The following is a 5,199-nucleotide window of genomic DNA, read 5'->3' as shown; positions in this document are numbered from 1 at the left end:
AACTCTGTGAACCTTAGGTTGCTATCAAAGTACACAGATGAGTGAATTAAAGTTGCAGAAGTTTACATTTTTAGAAAACCTGAAATCCGAAATTTATGCTATTTTGCTACTTTGAACAGTTTTGCAGTCATTCAGTTGAATTTCATGTTGAAATGTGCTCAGCCATATAACATCAGTCAACATTTTGAAATTTACGGTGCTGAAATTCAGGGTCTGAGGCTCCACATATTTTCTACTGAAAATCACCAAAATTGGTCTCAGTGGCTCAACCAGAAGATATCATAACCTCTGTAATGGGTCAGCAAACTGTGTCCAGTTGCATGGCAGGATGGATCCAAAAGGGACAAGGATCACAGATTCACGTCAGGTTTTCTGTATTTAAGCATTTTATTCTCACCCACAAATTGTATTATAGTCTTGAACAGATGGGAGAAGAGGGTGAACAGCAATGGGCAAAGAGGTGCATGTCCTCAGCTGACTTGCTGGTGGAAGTTTAAAACCTGTGACCATAACCAGGATTTGTAGTTCTGCAGAGAGGATGCGCTGCCCAGGAATCGAACCCGGGTCGCAAGAATGGGAATCTTGCATGATGCCACTACACTAGCAGCGCCTGTACTAGTGGCCCATAGCTATATAAAATAGCATGCATGAGGTACACCTGGAAGTTAGTGTTTGTCAGTTTGGACCACGGAATAAACTTAAGGTAGACAAGTGAAAATACATTTACATTTATGAAGAATGTCTTGTCTACATGAGTCTAAAACATGTAGGTAACATGTGCTTGAACACCTGCTCTGACTTTCTTAAACATTTCTCCTCTTGAATAGCCCGACATTTTAATAAAATCACTTTGAAACAAAAAAAAAAACCTCTGAATTTTTACAACACAATAAAAATGGATAATTAAAAATACAAAAGGATCCTGATAATAATGATAATAATAACTGTCTATAGTTACTATTTGGGCCTCGAATTGAAAGCACCCATCTTTCTATATTACACTAATTCAGACTCCATAGGCTACACCTCAGACTTTGACCCTTGCTCTGGTTTCTGGTTTGCATTCCTGTATTTTTGCATTTAGCCATGTTATTTGTGGCTCATTAAATTATGATTTACAGTCAAGTGTGACAAATAATGTGGCCCAGAAGGGTTTTATATTCTGTTGTCCTACATACTGGTACGCCTTTTCAAATTTAAATAAATAAGAAATCCTGTTGGTGTTTTAGTGTTTTAGATGTGAGAGTGCATGATGAACTGAATTTTAATAACTGCTCAGTGGAAAATGTGATTGGTGAATGTTACTGTTTTTCTTCATCTGTCAAAGCCGGGTCTGTTCGACTAGAATAATGAAAACATCTGTGCGACCCTGTACAGGGCCTTTAGTTATCTTACCAGATGGGCATGACTTTTCCAACTTCAGTTACTTGGTCATAATAATGCATGCATGTGAATTAAATGTAAATAATTTCCCCAACCAGGATAAACTTTTATAGATTATTTTTAAAACCAGAAAATTTATTTCAATTTTATTTATGCAGCGCCAAATCACAACAACAGTCACCTCAAGGCACTTTATACTGTAAGGTAGACCCTACAATAAATAAATAAATAATATTTGAACAAATATAAATGTAATGGTGCACATAGTATGGGATTGGGATGCAACGTACAAAATAAAACTGAACAGAAGGAAATATGTGTTGTGTAGGTCTACCACAAGAGGGAGGCATTTGTTAAGGTAGCGGGCATCAGTAGTCAGTAAAGGGAACTGGCTAGTAGGCATTAACTTTCAAGATTGACAGGATTAAAGAGCAAAAACAGAATTAAAACCTCACAAACAGGCTCATGTCTAAAAATAAAGCATCAATCATCCGTTTGAATTAGTCTGACTACAAGGAGCAACTTGCATCTTCTTCATCTGTCTTTAATTAATCACAAAACTCTTCTTGTTTAATGACATGTGGTTTAAAGAGGTGGGGCTAATAGTATGTTGCTGTATTTATGGCAAACGGACGGCAGAGAGGAACAGCTGCTAAAGGAGCAATCCTGCTCTTCCACTTTTCTCCACATGGAAGCACTTTATGCCCGCAGTAACCCCTAACTCAAAAGCTGGCTCATGGTAGCTGCTGCGTGAAGTCTTCTCTGTGATGTTTCTTCTTTGTCACTTTTAATTACTTCCTCTCCCACCAGCAGCTGCCTGCAAATCCAACAGAATAAAACTGAACAGACCCGATTAGACTAAAAGTTTTCCTCTGTTGGAGTTTGGCAGCTTTCCTGTGCAGCAACCTGATGTTAAGATGTGGAACTCAGGCAGATGTGCTCAGATGGGTGAAGCCAGAACAGCTGCTGCCCTGTCTAAATATCACTTACAGTCTTTCTGCTGGTAAAATGACACTGAAGAAACTGGGAAAAATACATGAATCTTGAGAATAGTGCACTTCACAAACAGCAATATGCAGTATTGGTCATGTGATAACACTGCTCTTTCAGTGGCTGTAGCTCAGGTGGTAGAGCAGGTCATCTACTGATCGGAAGGTTGGTGGTTCGATCCCTGGCTTCCCCAGTCTGCATGCCAAATATCCTTGGGCAAGATACTAACCCCAAATTGCTCTCCGATGCATCCGTCGGAGTATGAATGTGTGTGAATGTTACTTAGAAAGCACTTAGAAAAATGTGCTTGTGCGAATGGGTGTGAATGGGTTAATGTACAAGTTGTGTACAGCGCTTTGAGTGCTCAGAAAGAGTAGAAAAGCGCTATATAAGAACCAGTCCATTTACCATTACCATTTACCATTTCACACTATCAGTGTTGCTGTAGGTTCAGGTTAGCCCTGTCCATGGACACGTCCTTTAAAACTGTCCACGTTGGCATGTTGACTGTCACTTCCTGCTTTTTTCCTTTCTCCCAAAAGGATTACATCTCTATGGTTACTGTGAGTCCTGCAGTTGTGATTTTCACTTCAATATTTAAATAATTTTTGGTTAAACTGGTGAGAAACTCACTGTGCACACTGATCATACACCCAGCCTGAGTTTACACAGTAAACACAGCACAGATATTTAATTTGCTATGCAAAGCTAACAGAGCTTCAATAAAAGGGATTAATTTTGAAATGCTAATCTCTGGACTATTTCCAGTTTGAAGTAAAAAACTAATTTTTTGTTTAATCACTTACTAAAGCTTTGTCAGTAATGGATTATATAAACATTTTCTCTGCTACTGGTCTCACTGCGCAGGATCATTTTGAAGCACGTTATAAAGAGCAAAGTGTCTTCTGGAGCTTGGTGGCCACTGCTCAGTGCCTGCTGACTGGGTAATATGTGCAAGCCCTACAGCTAAGGGTGATGCAGTGGATAAAGTGATATTAGTGGGGCAACTAATGCCATCAGTGTTTCTTGATGTAGTGGATTACATTCCTTCTCCGTGTGAATTAGATCCCTTTTAAGAGCCACATTTAGCTGTTGTGGTGAAGGAGAGTGCAGAGGGGTTTTTTTTTGTGGTTTGAAGCTTTTTAGGAGCATGTAGTGCCTTTAAAAAAATCTTAGGACCTACTTCATATCTATAAAAAATTTTGCTTCTTGTACCTGCTGCAAAATTAAACTGTTCTCCTGCACGTGCGGGAACAATGGGAGCTGGAACAAAATGAACACTCAAGACCAACCGCGTCAGAAGACATTCATTATTCATGTTAATTGATTCTGGCAGTTTGGAGACAGTACCTTGTAATGCAACACCCATCCAGGACAGGAAGACGATAAACACACGCAAATCTCATCTAGCATGAATACAGAGTAGCCTGCTTCCTTCTCATGTGACTCGTTCTTCTCACATCAACCCGGAACTGCGAGGCACCGTGCGAGCCGGAGTATATTGTTAACATTGGAGTGTGATTTGCATCGTCACTTTGCGTATGCATTAATGTTTATCAGCGAATTGGAAGGCAATCCTTATTTTCTGAGAAACTGAACAGAGTTTTTTTCTTTTGATTTGAATTTGGAAAAAAAAAGGACTAAACTATTAAAATGAACGAGAACGTTTTTCATGTGAGATCATTTCAAATAATCAGACCCTGCTAAATTGACAGCAGTACAGATGAGATGCATGCACTCATTTGCTGGAAATGGGAAATGTGAAAAAAAGAAGGTCACATGCATCTTGATGTAGATGGCAATGCACTCAACATCGTGCCGCAATTAAATTTTAATGAGGCCTCTCCATTCTACTCAACTGGAGATGCTACTGTGCAGACTCTCTCCTCTTCAGCCTCTCCCTCCTTCCATGACTTCGCAGCACCCAGTAGCTTATTTCCACTGGTGTGCAGTGTCAAAACAGACCATATGTGAGGCCCATTGAAGAAGAATTCATCCATGATAGATCAGACTAATGTAGGATGAGATTTCTTTTGTATTGTCAATGTGAGATCCAGTACAGGTAATGGAAGATTTTCAGCCTATTTCTCAGTCACTGAGAAAATGTGGAATACAAATGAAGGCAAAAAATATTCACATTCACCTGCGTCATGATTTTCAAATCCACTCCTGCTATCTTCTGTTTCCTGTAGCTCGCTTTCGTGACATTGTTTCAGTCTACAGTGTTTCGCCTTACACTAATACATAGGAATACATTAAATCTCTGCCTCGCATATAGATCATCAAACATCTCCGCCTGTGGCCAATTGTATTTAAACATGGTGAGTGATGCATAATTACATATTTGCCTTGTGCTAATGTGCAGCAGTGTCCTCGTGCTAATTATGTGTCAGAGGTGCATTTGACACAGATCTTATCATCTGTGCAGGTTGTGGGAATGACTCTCAGAGGCTCACAATGTGGGTCAGTGGATGACAGTTTCTACTGCAGATGAATTAAACTCACCTAAAGACAGATAAAACCTTTTGTAGCACTTGCGCAGATTACAGATTTCCTCTTTTCTCTTTCGTTTCTTCTTTTCATCCATTGTCCTTTCGCTGTTTTCAGTCTTAGACTGTGAAGCAGTTTGTGATGGAAGTTTTATGAGACCAGGTTTCTCTCCGAAGTTTATAATTCAACAGTTTTATTTATCCCCTTCCTGTGCCTGCTCTCATCTCCTGATAAGAAACGCAGTGAGGTTGTGCACTATAAATCCCAGCACAGACAGCAAGTAACCAGGCTGTCCTTGAGACCTTGATGGAGGCAAAACAGAAGGTTTCGACGAGC

The 5,199-nt window shown here is 39.7% G+C and overlaps 1 non-coding gene across 1 annotated transcript; it reads right to left on the bottom strand.

The window, feature by feature from the left end:
* Positions 1 to 539: 539 nt before the first annotated feature.
* On the bottom strand, positions 540 to 610 carry trnag-ccc (transfer RNA glycine (anticodon CCC)). The gene has a single exon. It is a non-coding gene; the product is annotated as a tRNA-Gly (tRNA).
* Between the last annotated feature and the right edge of the window lie 4,589 nt (positions 611 to 5,199).

Source organism: Neolamprologus brichardi, chromosome 1 (assembly GCF_056152115.1).
Source record: "Neolamprologus brichardi isolate AB-2024 chromosome 1, ASM5615211v1, whole genome shotgun sequence".
NCBI classification, from domain to species: domain Eukaryota; kingdom Metazoa; phylum Chordata; class Actinopteri; order Cichliformes; family Cichlidae; genus Neolamprologus; species Neolamprologus brichardi.
This window is presented reverse-complemented; position numbering and strand designations above follow the sequence as displayed.